We start from the raw sequence: 16,315 nt of genomic DNA, 5'->3' as shown, positions 1-16,315 counted from the left end.
GCTATCAACATTGGCTAGGTATAGGCAACACAATGGCTACGTGTGGGCAACACAATGGCTAGGTAAGGGCAACACAATGGCTAGGTATAGGCAAGATAATAGCTAGGTATAGGCAACACAGTGGCTAAGTGTGGGCAACACAATGGCTAGGTATAGGCAAGATAGTAGCTAGGTATAGGCAACACAGTGGCTACCTGTGGGCAACACAATGGCTAAGTAAGGGCAACACAATGACTAGGTAAAGGCAACACAATGGCTAGGTATAGGCAAGATAGTAGCTAGGTATAGGCAACACAGTGGCTAAGTGTGGGCAACACAATGGCTAGGTATAGGCAAGATAATAGCTAGGTATAGGCAAGATAATGGCTAGGTAAAGGCAACATTAGGTTAGATTGGGTTAGGACAGAGGGCAGATTTTTTTGTACGGTAAGATATCCGGGCAAGCTCTTGTTTATTTTCATTTGACCCTAGGTACCTATCAACTCAGAAGTAGGAATAGAAGAGGCATTATTTCCTTTAATAAAATGGATTTGGTTCAGACATATCTTCTTGTCCGTCTCCTATGCCCGACTTACCACATCATCTATAGCTACTTTTAACTATGTTCCATTTCCCATCAGATCCAGCCTTTTGCTTCCCCTTCAATTTTATATCGATGCAGAGTACTGCTTTCACGTGTCACGCAGTCCTTTTTTCCAGTTCATTCATGCATGCTACTCTGTGCTCTACTTCCTTTGAAATCGCCACCACCTCATCCAGTAATGGGTCTTCTTTCACCTACAGTTCATCCTTATTTTTCCTGAGACAGACCCTACCATGAGCTGGTCTATACAATGTTCCTTGTAGTTCTCTCCAAAGTTGCATGTAAGTGCTAACTACCTTAAGGCCAAAGTGTAGTCCTCCCTTTCTCTTCATCTTCCTGTATCCTTATCCTAAATGAACGCTGCAGAATTGTGCTTGTTTTCTTGGTAATGTGTAAGTTGAATATTGTTATCTCCCCCTTGAAGTCATTTAGGGCCTCCTCCCCCTGTTCATTTTCACCTAGAGGTGGTAGACCCTCATAGATCCTCTCCTCGTCGTGACCAAGGCATTGTAGAAGTAGAGTTGTTTTACACTCAAGGCTGTAATTGGGTCCATACGTGCTGAAGGCGTAGTTAAAGAACACCTTTTTCCATGTTTAACATTGAGGTTTTGGGTCCTCATGATTTTGAAGAAATAATTATGGCCTCAACATGTTTTGCATAGTATACCTCTAAGAAGAGATTTGTTAACCAACAACTAAATAGTATAACAGAATAGCACTAGAAATTAGAAAAACAAACTAACATAACAAACTCATTCTCACTGTAAAGTTCTGCTCTGAAGTCACTGGAGAAATGCAGCCCTTACACTGTTCTCCTAGCATCAGAGCCATATCCAGTCACAGATATCTTCTACAGCATTAACCAGCGCAAGTGTCCCATAATGCAATGCACCTTATTACTTGACTCAACATTTCCCAGTGTAGTGAACTTTTCAGGTGTTCCGTGACTGGTCTTTGATCTCAGAGCTGCAGTGTAACGCAGCACGTTGTATAGTACTTTCGTTGCACCGGCCTCTTACTCTCCCATTCGCTACAAAGTCCTGTACTCTAGTACGTACATGTTCTAGTATTGACTCTAGAGAAAATGGACAGCTGCTTGTGCGCGCTCTGTCCTTTTTGAACAATTGGATTCACAGTAAATAGCCAAACCTAATGAATGAACTCCAAAGTCCATGGGCTAGAGGAGGAAATAAAAAATATGCATTAGTACATGTGTGAGAGGTCTATACTGGAGCTGGCAAAGAACAGGAAGAAGTGGTTGGTCTTACGTGTTAGAGAATGACACCATTAGATATGCTTCCGTTGCAATATAAGGCTTTTTAGAGATGTTAGGGCATAAGACCAAGCAAACTCTAAAACCGTGACTGGGTAAAGCAGAAGAAGAAAGATGGGTGGATGAAACTTGTTGATTGGGGAGACCGAAGCATGTTTAATTTTGCTTTCTTTGCATGGTGGGCAGTAGCAAGGACACAGAGACATGCATCTGTTGCGGTCATCGTGGAGTGTCTGAAGGTTGCAAAATAAAGACTGGAGGGTGTTGCAGACGTCCTTGGTACCCAGGTAGTCAGTGATTCTGTAAAACACAACTTGTTCCAAAATTCAGGAAAAGTGGAGCAGAGGTGAGGCCTGTCAATAGTTGGCAGAGTTCTTGTGGTTAGCAGAAGACGTAAGGCGAACATTTGCAACTTTGTGGAAGGTAGGGAAGATCCTTGTTGCAAGACAAATGTAGGAGCGAGGGGGAAAAGGTCAAAGCAGGTAATGAGCGCAAATTCTTCAATCATTTGTTGTGTGAAGGCATCTACAGGATCACAGGATAGGTTTGTTACCAGGAGAAAGGGAGCCAGCCCAGAAAATGAGTGCACAGAGAAGAGTTTGAATGCAGTTGTAAAGATGTTAGGCGAGGGTGATTTAAAGGGAGATGGGAGGGTTAGCGAGCAGTCAGGCTGTTCAAGATTTTGGAATAAAAGGATAGTGCAAAGTCGGCATAGCATGGTGAGGTGGAGCAGACATTGCCGGGGTGGGAGGATAGAGACGAGATTAAGTAAGTGAAGTAGCTGGATTGGACAGAGTAAATGGCTGTGGTTAATTGTAGACAGTGATTCATTGTAGGAGATGGGTAAAGCGTGACTTGTGTCAGTAGCGGGGGATTAACTGCATGGATGTCTTCAGTTGATGGCTGAAGGGGGGTATCCTAGGCTCGGTGTGAGTGATAGAAGACGTGAAGGTATCAGTGGGATAAAGGTAGTCAAAACTGGCAGCCAGAGAAGAGTAAAGGCAAGGAAATCCTGCTTAAAATAGGGGCTTGTGTTAGAAAGAAAGGAAGGAGAGGAGGCCTGATTTCAGCTAGATAGGGACCTAGTGGGTCTGCTTTAAATTTCTATTAGGCACAGAGAAGTGGCTGGAAGTGTTGTACCGTGGTGGCAGTACTTTTTCACTTTCCTTAAGTGGAGGCGGAGCAGGGTCCTTAGACTGTGGGAGCCTGCCTCTACATAATCTCTCCCCCCCCAGAACGTGTAGAGTAAAGAGAAGTGGCTGGAAGAGGTGTACCGTGGTACACCGGGGTTAACGGGTGTCGTAGGTCCCATCCTTTTCTCCCGTACCTCACTCTCCCAGTGTGTCTAACAACACGACATTATAATGGAGGTTGAGGTGAGCATTTCTCTACGGAGGGGGTGTACGATTTAGGAATACGATCAAGAAAACGTCAAGTGAGTTCTGGTGAGTACACACATTGTTTACCTGCCTCTTTAACTGGCAATTGATAGAACATATTCCAGTGAATAACTCCACTTCTGCAACAATTTTAAAAAGTCTGTTTGGTTGCAAGCTGACGAGAGTGTGCGGCTGGCCCTTTTCTCTTCTCCTTTTTTTTAGGTTTAGTGCTTTTCACCTTTAGTCCCCATGTATGACCTACACAGTAAATTGGGAGTGGAAACGACGGACATGGAAGATCGGTCTCTTGCTTAAGGGGAATAACCCTGACGGGGGTGCAGTAATTGATACAAATGGGTAAATCACTGGAATTAATTGTGCTGTGTCACTTTTAATGCCTACTCCTTCTGAGCGTGGAATCTCATGCTCACTACCGGCTCAAAATGCTGTTCGATGCTCTAAAGCGAGTCTGGTGGCATGTATTGGACTGAAAAACACTCCAGTTGGAATCCCAGACAAGGGACTTTTCAAGAAAAGTCGAGGAACTTTCCTTCGGTTCCGCCTGTAAATGCCTGCACTTCACTCCAACAAGAGTTGGAAATGGATATGGAGCAGACTGTGCAAGGGGGGTGTCAAGACAGAGGACTTGGTGCCTCGTGGTACTAGAGAAGTAGCACTGGAGCATAACAACGCAGCTATCAAAAGGCCAAATGTAAACATGGTGAGGAAAGACATTGCAACATTAACTCATTATCTCCTAAGCAATTGCTAAACAAACAAAATTGAGGCTTTTTTTTGTGGCTGGGGAGTTAGGCTGATGCCTGGAATGACCACTGGTATCAGACCTTAAGGTGTGAGGAGATGCTCTAAAGATCTACAAAGCATTTTTATAAGTGATGAAAGTTTAATTTTTAACGTGGCGTCTGTTACCCATGACAATTCTAACTCTGTGTCCGCAACGCTGGGAGACCTAATGGATTTGGATGCCCCAGTGGAACTTGATCAAAACTTTTTGTTCCAGACGGAACATGGCTTTAGTTTGGCTGGGGGATTTAAAGGGGCATCACCGACCCCAGACTTACACTATACTCTACAGGACATGGACAAGCAAGTGCGGACGTCTGCCCCAGAGATCTCAGCCTTGAATGTATTGCTTAGTTAATTTTCCTCCCTAAATGATAACAAAGCTTTAACTGGAGGTTCACACTTTACAGCTTAGTGACCCGAAGTTTGGAATTGAGGAGGTAAAGGGGTATTCTACGCAGTTGATCTGATCGGGGAAATGGGATCTCAAAGCCGTTATTTAAAATACCTAGCCAAGTGGTAATAACGACTCTGCCGAGTGTCACACGGGACCTGGACAACAGTGCCATTGGGGTTCATTGTATGACCAACGGTAAGCTGGAAGGGCGGAAGGGTGTTCTAATCCATCAAAAGAGATGGCACACTGGGGTGAATCAGCCTTGTAAAAAAGAAAAAGAAAAGGGGCCATAGTGTGGGCTCAAGAAAATATCTGAGAAACCATGAGGTTTTACGACCACTAAACCCCCCCCCCCCCCCCCCCTCCCCTCTCCCCTGAGGGATTCACCAACAGGTGGCTGAGGTGCACAGTGTTATGAGTGATGAGTCGGTAGTGAGGGAGGTTCCACCTAGAAAGATTGACTGTTGAGAGTAAGTTGGCTGGAGGTAACACCTTGATACAGGTGTTTGAGACTAGGGTAGATACTCTTGAGTGTATTCCCAGCTCAGATAGTCTCTTTGCCCCCCAATGTAACAGGGTGTTCCCTTTGTGCCACAGCAAAGGAGTGTGTGTGTGGGGGTGGAAGGAGTATTATGGGAAGTAAACAGAGTCTGAGTGGTTACCCTACAGAGAAAGTACCTCACGAAAGTGGAACCCAGATGGAATTGCTGTCAGAGAAAGCAGCAAAGATTGCACAGTGGGCCAAAATCTTGTCCAGACCTAAAGGGAGCATCCTGGATCTGTCAACTAAATAAGGAACACACAGGGCAGCTAACCATGCCACTGGTGTTTAGGGTGCTTGAGCGCCCAATAAATGGTATGAGCAGTAAATCAGAGATGGGGGTGGGGGCCTCAGGTGGGGTATTGTACATCAACGGGGGTTCAAGTGGGAGAAAAGATGAGAGGGCCAAGACTAAGGAAGTAGATGTATTATTCAGGTCAGTGATTAACGTGATCTTTGGCGAAACACCAATTGACCTGACGAGGGTACCAACAGGCCCAAGGGCTATCAACACAGATGGAAAGGACTGTTTAAGGCTGTCTCCACAAATCAAGAGAGTGAGAGTTCCGCTAAGGGGGAGAACAGGAGGGGTTGACTGTTCCCCATAGTAGTTTTGAGGGCTGTGTAGATTGTGCCTTTTTGAGACCATGGTACTCGCCTACGAAAACCTAAGGGGATTCCTCCTCCCTACTTAGGGCTGCCAAAGAAATTCAGCCTATCGAAGCAGCGGGCTGCTTAGGGGAAGTTTTGGTCTCAGAATGTCTGCTTGAAATCCCAGAGGATGTCCCCCTAAATCGTAGTAATGTATTAAGACTGTTACACGAAATTCCACAACTGATTAGCTCAAGCGACATAGAGAGAGTATTCTTCCCAGACATTACCAGAGGGGGCTGTGTACAAATGGTTATAAAATCCAAACTGGTGGTGGATCTGGTACTGGCGGAGGTTGCCTCTTGACACCTTGGTCAAGAGGTATGTGTCTAGAAGATAGAAGGGTTGGAAGCGAAGACTACAAGATTAACCATTTTGAAAGGTAATACAAACAAGGGCTGAGGCTACCATTGAGGGTGGTTTGTTGTGCGAGTGAAACAGAGGGTCCGTTATCTGAACAAGTAGGCAACAGGGTGTCAGAATCAAGGGCCAGGGGAGAAATCTGGACCTGGCTCCTGTCATCGCTTTTGGGTGGCGGGAAGCTGATTTGGGAGAGAGGGACAGGACTCTAGCACAAGAGATGTCTGGACAGCCCTTTTATTGGTTAGCTGGCTCCAATAACTTGCTGAATAACAGATGTTTGTTAAAAGCTGATGCGTTGCTGCTTCAGGAGGTATGGTTGTGTGAGGAGGTGTCATTGGACATTTACACAATCATCCAACAATTAGCTACAAAAAAAGCAGAGGGTAGGCTCTCATGGGGCTTCATAACAGCTGTTAGGAACTTATTGTTCAAGGTTTCGAAGGTGTTTTCGGATGCAATAGTTGGCTGTAACGCTCACCTGGTATCTACAGGGACGTCACTCAGCCTGTTCTGACCTATTACGACCTCGAACCCTTCCCTGGAGGCTATTCGACTGGAGACTGGGCCTGAAACACAGGATTGGTAGAGTTTAACTCCCTATTGTCTCTGTGTGCTTGAACCCCTTCTTCCCCAGGGTCCAACCCTTCCCTTTGATCCACAGCTCACCTTGTTTTCTTGGATAGCGTGCTCTCCATCCTGCTTTCAGCGCAGGGGTGCGTTGATTGATGCAGGCTCATTGCTGCCTAGTTACTTCACTGGCAAGTGTCCGACAGTTAAGTATAATGAGTCTTTTGAACAGTTCTCTAACTTCGTTCCTTTCCTTCCTTAGATGATGGCGGCGTCCGGGGATGGCAGCGTGCTGCTAAAATGAGTAGCGCTGAAGGTGAGTGAGAGCGCGATGCACCCCTTTCATATTTGCATTGAACAGAGTTCTTTTTCTGTGTCTTTTAGGTGCCGCAACGTTTTCAGCGTGGATGCCGGTTATGAAGAACAAATGCAGTGGGTAAGCGCGGTATGCCGCGCCTCTAGATGTTTCCACGCTAACCTGGAGTGTCTTTTCCCTCTTGCAGATGGATGAGAAGTTCCGGAGACAGAGTTCCCCCAGAGCGGCTGGGATTCAGGTAAGCGTTTGAAGCTCGTACAGTATTTAAAAATAAGCGAAGATTTGCAGAATGCTTACTAATGCCTTTTTTCTGTTCTTTTCCCTTTTCCTTATGAAGCGGCGTGCCGGGAAGGGAATGACGGCGCCGAAGATGCCCACAGAACAGAAGGAGCGATGAATGATGGGCAGAAGCGCTGCAAGGTAAGGCTGTTCCTAACGGTGTTCTTGTTCTTGCAGGAGCTGAGCGCAGAAGAAAGATGCAGGCCTACTGGAGACCGATCCGAATACGGTGAGTGTCACGCTGCAGGTGGAGAAAACACAAAGCATGTTTCTCAGCCTGGGTGTGGCTTAAATAGTCCCTGGGTATCCCAGGTGTCTCTGAGCTGAACCACACCCAAAAGACTAGACCGCACATGCAGTTCTGGCAACCGAAATATGTGGGGTCATCCATCTTGTCCCCATCAATGCACTACAAGTCCAATCCCCAGTGTTATCCTATGGGAGTGAGTGAGTCTGGTGCCACTAGCGCCAAGTCTGACTCCAAGTGGGTCTTTGGTGGGATGGAGAGGCCCTTGAGGGCCATGTAGGTGATCGTGGCCTGGCTCCAGCCTGACATCCTGGAGGGCTGGGGACATGAGGGGCAGGAATCATGACAATGGTATACTGGCGGGCATAGTTGAAATGAATGACATCCTGGGAGGGCCTCCATTGTTACTGATTAACGTCTATAACAATCTTAAACGACAAATTAACGTGCTACCTGAATAAGTTGTCAAAAATATTGGCAGCTTTTCTTTGTGGTCAAGGAGGGGTTTGTGTGATGGTGCCTGGTGATCTAAACACAGTTTTCGTTGAATTAGAAGGTAGTAGTCAAATAAATCAACGAGGGAAACAAGATGGAATCGAATGGTTGACCTTTTTTTTTTTAAAAGAGGGGCCTTATGATGCTCAATGGTAATGTTATTGGTGACATTCCTCCAAACCCTACTAAGTAAAACTGCACCAGCAAGTCGTGGATTGACTATATAGCAGTGACTGATTGTATTATGCCATTCTGCTCTGAACCTGGAATTTCGCCTACTGTACTAAGTGACCATAATTGTTTAGCATCATCACTGGCTTATAGGACTAAGTCCAATTGTAATCCTGGCCTAATGAATCTAACTCTGTCAAACGAGTGTAATCGTCTGGGGAAGAAAAAACATAATGCAAGCAAATTCATCAATAACCCAGGAGTATTTGCTAAGCAAAACCTCATTTGAAGAAAAAACTGAGATTTTAGATGTGGGCACATTTAACCGCCTGCTTGACAGATTTGTTGAAATGGGAAAAACAAAGAGGCGAATGAAGGGCCAGAGAACACACCAGTTTGATTCATTGGTCCAGGAATTGAAAAAAGTCCTATGCAGAGATCTGCGGTGAGCCAGAAAAAACATTGTAAAGTAGAACTGTCTGGGTGGGTTAACAAGTTAAGGCAGGGCTTCAAAAACTGGTACAAGGCACATCAATACTACTGGTCTTATTTGGATGGAGAGTAAACGCTGCAAATTGTCCTTAATTTGTCCTTAGTAAGGCTCCCAACATTTATGGGGGGTAATAAATAACCCATGGTAACATGGGAAACCACTTTGAACATATTTATGTGGAGTCAGCTTTTATAGCTCCAGACATATCATTTACAAGGCCATGGGGTCAAAAATTGAGGTCACAGAGATTGAGGAAGTTATTAAGCACTCCTCTACCTCTAGAGCAGCAGAGCCGAATGGACTTTCCAATTCGACCCTTAAATTTAATGTTGCGGTATGGGCGGTGATTCTGTTTTTTTCTTTTCAAGTCAATGTTATTTAAACAAGACACATCTAGTACTTGAAGACTATCATTGTTCTGATTTTCCAAAAAGGGGACAGGAACAATCCAATTAACTATCATCCTATATCACTTCTGGACTCTGATAGCAAAATATTCACTTGTTGGGTCTTGCAGGAACTGCAGGCCTGGGCGCTGGCAGATGGAACGCTTAACGAAATTCCAAACTGGTTTCAGACAAAGTGTCTCCACTTCTCTGAATGGATTGGTAATTTCATGTATTCAGGAGCAAGCGTGGGTGGAGTCGGGTGGGCAAGTATTTGTAATGGCCGTCGATTTTTTGATGGCCTTTGACACAGTTAACCGCTCAAGTCTTTGGTCGAAGCTCGGGGCATGGGGCATTAACTTTTGCCAATATTGGTGCACTTGCACAGTTAGACAGTGATGCAGGTGAGGCTGAACAGGCAGGGGGGTTTACCGAGGGAATGCTGGTCACGCAGGGGGCTGAGACAAGGTTGTATACTGGCTCCATGCCTGTTCAACCTATACCTGGCAGACCTGGGGGGAATGACTGTGTAAAGCAAGTTTTGTTGCTCCTAAATTGGGAGAGGTGTGGGTTTCTCATCTAACGTTCACAGATGATGTTATTTTGCTGAACGTCACACAATTGGCGCGGCAGAGATTGGCTAGGGCAGTGAAACTATACGGAGGGTCAAAAGAGCTTGTGGTAAACTGTGTCAAAACAAATATTTTGAGATTCTTCAAAAACAACCAAAATAAACCTTGGATTCTCGTGGTCAATGTGTGTTGAAATGCTGACCCCAAGGTCAAGTCTGGTTTATCTGTTTCTTTTTTGTATAGACTCTAGCCCAAACAAGGGAGTGGTTTTGGGGAGGCTTAGATCTAAAGCATAACAATTGGCTGTTCAAATTAAGAGAATTCGGGCAAAATATTGTAGATTCTCTCTTGTGCCAGCCTTGACATTTTATACCATAAAGGTCCTCCCAGCTCTTATGTATGGGACTGAAATAGCGCCCGTATTTTGGGAACTTGACTGGGACAAAATTGAGGGCATTATTTGAAAAAAGGCAATGACATTGACAAACTGTTTGCCAATCGCTGCACTTTGCCTAAAACTGGGGCTGAAGTCGCTGGGATATATGTTTAAGTAGAAAGCGCTGACTCAATACAGGCCTATATAAATAATCCTCCATTAAATAGCCTGTAACGTTCTGAGTGCTGCTCTTGAAAGGGCTAAGTGTGCCCCAGTTGGAAGCCTTTGGGAGAGGGGCTGAGCTCATCCTAGGAGAATGTAATGTAAGCAGGGAATTGTTGGTTTCTAACTCTGGAAGGTCAAGTTGAGAGAGCTTGATTGGCGTATTACATCAGATAAAGTTGGCACGTACAAACTATTCAAGCCTGTCCTGCATATCCCAAAGCCTATGGGTTATGTTCCTCGTACCCCAGAAGATTCCCCAATCCAAACTAGCAAGATAAATTTCTCGGACTACACTTGAATTTGCTATTAACTGGCAAGATTAAGAAGGTGAGAAATGTAAGGGAAAGTGAAGAGATAGAGGTAGTGGGAATCTGCAGATTGTGTGGGTCCCCTAATGCTTTACAGACCATGGAGCACATCTTGGTTGAATGCAAAGAACTCCAAGCGAAGAGACAGGATTTACCAAATAGATTTGTCTGGAATGCAGACTATGTGAATAACGCTATGTTATTTTTGAGGTTGATTAGTGGAGAGGAAACACTCTTAACGATAGCAGCATTGAAGCGGCTTCTTATGGCTGGCATAGTGAAACCTTCTTAAATATTCCACTGGGGTAAACTGTTTGCTGATTAGCACTACAAACTTTGCACTGAAAGATATTGCTATACAACTGTATGGAGAATTCATTTTTGACTTCTACATTTTACATAATTTTATCATTGTAATAATTGATTTTTCTACTGTAATTGTGAGTTTTAATGTTATTGTGTAAGATTGACTAGTTACAACCAATTTCACAATAAATAAATAAAAAAGTAAAAACACATTAGGTGATGTGCAGTTGAGGAGAATTTAGAGTGGCAAAGGAAGCGCAACAGTAAAAAGGAGGAAGGAGTGGCCTAAGGGGGTAGGAGTAGATGATGAGGTCCATGGAGGTGAGTTGAGGAGAAGAAGATGAGATTGAGGATTCTGCCTAAGTCATGCATGGGTAGGATCTGAAAAGCAACAAGGAAGTGGTCAGAGGTCAGTTGGAGGTGGTGGGCATTGGAGATGTTAGGAAGGCTGAGGTCTCCCATTAGCACAATAGGGGCCTTAGCAGTTAGGAAGATGAGGAGGAGGTGGTTAACGTCAGGAAAGAAAGTTTACTGCTGGTGGAGTAGATGAAAACCGTGAGGAGGTGGGAACTAGGGATTGAACAGAAACATGCTCAAAGGATAAGGAAAGGTAATACAGATGTTCAATACATTCATCATAGAAAGTCATGAATCTATTAAAGACGCAGAGGCAAAGTATTATGCTCAACTCAACTCTTTACTTCTTGAGCAGCCAAAACCAATTACTTTCACTTTACGCAAACGGTCAAATAAACTACAACATCCATGAAAACATGTGAAATGTGAAGTTTGTGTCCAATTGGTATAACATTCCACGTGATCTAAACAGTGCAATCACGTCCCAAAGTCCATTATAAACAACACCGTCCTCCTTCCTTCTTCCTCTTTCTGAAGTTGGGCGACAACTGAACCCTTGCGTCCCAACCGGTGAACGCTTGAACTCCCATAACACATTCGATCAAACCTCATGAACCCGAAGGTTTAGGCTCTGCACCTGTCAAAACATATAGACAGCAATGATGAACAAACTACTCCAGGATGGGTGGGCAATTGCAAAGAGAAATTACATCAGAATTGACATAAAGCATTATATAATCAAACATCATATTATCAGTCATGACCAACTACTTTAGCGATTGAAAAGGGTGGAAATAATCCTTCGCCTCCGTGTCTTTAATGGAAGCATGACTTTTATAACAAATGTATTGAAAAGCTGTTCAATGTCAAGACCCGTGGGTTCTGATCATGCTAATTTAAAGCTTACCCACCACCAATATAGTTAACTGATCTACTGGTCTAAAATAAAAGTTCTTAAAAGTCGCCTCGTTTGACCAATCTGCCGCTTTCAAAATGTCCTACAGGTGTTCTCCCATCTTGAAAGCAGTGGATGCCATGGCACCCCTTGTCTATAGTGCCCCATATTGGCCCACATCAATGCCTGCTGGCTCATACACCATTTTATCCATCTTGCTAGAGTAGCCAATGCCACTGCCCTAAAGGGCTTCCTTACTGCTATCAACAATTGAGACTCACCTTTAGGCCTGGACTGCGCTGCAATGCTCTCGTAAACCTTAAGGCATCTGACCAGGCATAATCTGGGTCAGTCTGGAAAGGCTGCATAATCAACAGTCCTGATCCCTGTTTAGTCCTTTTATCTATGGAAAAGATTACTCCCATAGGTGAAAAGGACTTCCTGTCCACCTCTAAAGATCTGACCTCTGAAACCCTCTTGCAGGAAATTAAACACAGTAATGTAGCTAGTTTCACCCAAAGAGCCTTTCTGGATAGCTCTTAGTTATCCGGCCATGACTCAAACATTCTCAACACGACACTCACATCCAAAAGCAGAGAATATTTCAGAGTCGGAGGTCTCATGCTTCTAATCCCTTTCAGTAATCTACATATCAGGGGATGTTTGTCTACAGGACTACCTTTGACATATTTGTGACTGGCTGAGATCGCAGACCGATAAGTGTTCTGTAAGCCTTGGTCTGAGCCACTTGGTTAGCCAGAAAGTTCACCACATGAACTATATCTGTTAGAGCGGGAAGCACCTCCCTCTCCATACACCAATTACTCCACTTGCGCCATGCGATTCTGTAAGCAGACTTGGTCCCAGGAGCCCAGGATTCTCTGATGAATTCTTGAGCCTCTCCCAAAAGACCCGGCTTGGCCCACGATCTCCTGAAATCGCCCAGGCTACCAGGCTCAGACCCCGTATCTGAACCAGAGGGTGACGCTCCCCTGATTTGCCGAGCAGGATGTTCATCCTTCGCGAAAGCAAAATTGGAACATCGTACGACATCTCCAACAGGTCTCGCTCCCTGTCTTCTGACTTGAGCTAGTGTCCTTGGTATCATGGCGAACGAAGGGAACGTGTATTCTGTTGCTGGTCCCCAAACCTTGAGAAAGGCATCAGTTGCTGATGCTTCCGGGTCTGGCCTCCAACTGAATAACCTGGACAGTTTCTGGTTCAGTCTCGAAGCCAACAGATCCGTCTGACATGGACCTCTCTGCCTCATGATCTCCTGGAAGACGGACTCCTCCAGCTGCCAATCGCTGGAGTCCCTCAGGTGTCTCGAATTCCAGTCCGATACCTGATTCTGTACACCCAGCAGATGTTCTGCCGTTACACTGAATCTCCTCTGGAGGCATAAATGGCAAAAGTCCTTGGCTAGCTCCGCCAGCATCTTACCCCGTCCTGACGATTGATGTACCTGACTGCAGACACATTGTCCATTTTGAGAAGAATGGAGCACTTTGCACCCTCTTGTGTCCAGCATCAGACTGCAAATTATCCTGCTAACAGTTCGAGGCAATTGATGTGGAGGGCTAGCTCCTCCTCCGACCACCTCCCCCAGTCGATAGATCGCCACACCGGGCTCCCCAGCCCCGACGGCTGGCATCCGACTCTATAACGAGGTCCGAGGAGGAGCCAAATATCAGCCTGCCATTCCAGGCATCCATGTGGTGAGACCACCACTCTAGTTCCATCCTCGCCTCCTGTGAAATAGGGACCTTCTGTTCGTATGACAATCCCTGTTTGATACGCTTTATCTTTAGTCGCTGTAACGCCCGGTAGTAAAGGGGTCCCAGGAAAATTACATAAATAGAAGATGACAGACAGCCTACTAGCCTGGCTAGCCCCCTCAAGGATATCACCTCTTTTGACATCATGGTCTTTATTTCCCTCTTGACAGAATTCACCTTCTCGAGCGGTAACCCAAGAGTGCCCTGCACCATTTCTAAAATGAATCCTAGAAATTCCATCCACTGGGATGGGGCCAACTCCGATTTTTCCCAGTTTATCAGAAACTCCAACTGTTGTTACAAGTCTATTGTGATCTTCACCTGCTCTGGGAGCAGCTCCCTGTCCTGGCACATAATCCATTTATCGTCCAGGTAAATAATTAATCTGAAACCCTGTTCTCTGAGGGTCCTACTACTGGCTTCATCAGCTTGGTAAAGCACCAAGGCGCTGAAGCCAGCCCGAACGGGAGACTTACAAACTCCCATCTCTGACCTCTTCAGAGGAATTGCAGTAGCTGGCGCTGACTCCGATGTATGGAGACCATCAGTAACACATCCCTGAGGTCTATCCGAGCCAGCCATTGTGCCTTCCGAAGTATGTCCCTCAGTAGATGGAGTCCCTCCATCTTGAAGTTCCTGTACACTAGGAATATATTCAGTGCTCTGAGGTTGATCACTGGCCTGACCCTGCGTCTGCCCTTCACCAAGAACATATTGCTTAAAAAGCCTCCTTGATTTCTGACTGCCGGACTGAGGGCGTTTCTTAGCTGTAACTTGTCTATCTCGCCGTCTAGTAATAAGTCGTCTTTGCTGACCTCGATTGATCTTGGAAGGTACACCTGTACTTGTTCCTGACAAAAAACTAAAATGTAACCCTCTACCATCTGCAAAATCCAGTTGTCCGACGATAACTCTCTCCATTTTTGTATATGTTGTGCCACTCTTTCCCCCCACAGAAGGGACCTTTGCATTTAGTGTACTGTGATAACTGTGCTCTCTGTATTGTTTTGTTGCTGATGCCTGCCACTGCCTCCCCAGCCTCTGCCTCTGCCCCTTCCATTGGATGGGAAGAAGGGGTTTGCATGCCGGCCGTCCTGTTCCCTCCATTGAGCACTGTGCTCAGAGGACCTGAAGTAAGAATACCGTCTGGCCAAGCAGCACGTGACTCTGCCAGCCCTGTCGAAAATATTCCTCCCAAAATCTTCTTCAGAGAAGCCTGGGCTTTATCAAGTATGGCATATGTACTCGCAAACTTTGCCATGTCCTTGATGAATGTCTCACCAAACAGTTTACTCTTGGCAGCAGCTTCTGCTGCTTCCGACGGGGCCAGTTCTCCCAACTCGGAGTCAATCTTCATGAGACTAGATTGCCTCCTCTCTGTTGCAATGGAACTATTTACATTGCCCAAAAGACATATTGCTCTTTGCGTCCAGCCTGAGAGGACCTCTGGGTCGATAGCCTCCTTTCTCTGCTTAGCCTCCTCTGCCAGTTGCCATATGTTTGTGATTGGCCCAATCACATCGAGCAGTTTGTCCTGGGAGGTTCTCCAGGACCGGTCAATGCCTTTTCTAATGTCCTTACCGTACCTTCCCATGAAGGTCAGCATGCGATTGGCAATCTCAGGGGTCTGCCCTCATTTTATTGCTGGCCTCTTTACTCAAAGGCGACCTCAGCCTTCTCTATAGGTAGGCTATAAAGTTATCGGAGGTTCCCACTTGGAGGACCTTGGGTGAACTAAGGCATCTGTGTCGAATTCATCACCCTGAGGTTCCTTGACCGTAGGCTTACTCTTCTTGCCTTTGTGCCTTCTGGTGCCCCTCGATGAAGAGTCCTCCAACTCTTGCGAGCTTCCATCCCCTGCTTCCTCGCTGCTTAGGGGGGTGTCGGGGGGGGGGGTTTGGGCACTACGTGCCCTGCAGGTCTTCTTTCTTCCCCCTTTGCCTCTGCAAGCTTCTCTCCTCCACTCTGCCATGCCCTGAGAGAAGGCCACGAGGTCCTCCATAATGTCCCTGTCTTCGCATATCAGGCCTCTACCAGCACTCATGGCTCTCTGAACAGCCTAGCTCATCCTGATGCCACTCACGTGAGAGCCGTCACAGACCTCTTCAGAGTGTTCTCTACTCACGTTATGCTTGTGACGGCTCTTATAAATATAAGCAGAATACGTGGGATGCCCCCGTCAACCTTGCTTTACTTTGTAGCTAGGCAAGTCAGATAGCTTGAAATACAGTTTTTCCTGGACCTGTGCCCATCAGTAAGGAGCTGCTCCTGGGTCTGAGCTAGGGATGTAACGGTATAACGGTATACCGTTAAAGATACCGTGAACCACTTAATTGAACAATAATAACCGTCACATTGTTTATACCGTTCATACTGTAAAGTGTGCTTTTCAATCTGATTTGGAAAGGCTGCAGTAAGTAAGTGCTGCGCAGTCTTGGTCTTGCACTGTTGGATGTGCCGCCTGCCAAGTAGTTTCAGTTGGAGCAGTTTTTAATGCCATTCCATAAACCACACGTGCCTGACACAAAATCAATATGTTAGCAATAGGAAGAA

At 45.7% G+C, this 16,315-nt stretch overlaps 1 protein-coding gene across 2 annotated transcripts in view; it reads right to left on the bottom strand.

Annotated features, from left to right (window-relative positions):
* The window catches only part of CLMN (calmin), a 2,282,147-nt gene that overhangs the window by 2,229,757 nt on the left and 36,075 nt on the right, over positions 1–16,315 (bottom strand). Inside the window, exon 2 of one of the 2 annotated variants that reach the window (XR_011283770.1) lies at positions 11,411–11,726. The exons of the other annotated variant lie outside the window; for it this stretch is intronic. The gene's annotated coding sequence lies outside the window, so the exon portion shown is untranslated. Of the gene's footprint in view, positions 1–11,410; positions 11,727–16,315 lie in introns of those variants that run through there. 2 annotated transcript variants of the gene reach the window in all.

Source organism: Ambystoma mexicanum, chromosome 14 (assembly GCF_040938575.1).
Source record: "Ambystoma mexicanum isolate Mex_15411 chromosome 14, UKY_AmexF1_1, whole genome shotgun sequence".
Classification (NCBI taxonomy): domain Eukaryota; kingdom Metazoa; phylum Chordata; class Amphibia; order Caudata; family Ambystomatidae; genus Ambystoma; species Ambystoma mexicanum.
Note: the sequence above shows the minus strand (reverse complement) of the source record. Positions and strands in the feature narration are given on the sequence as shown.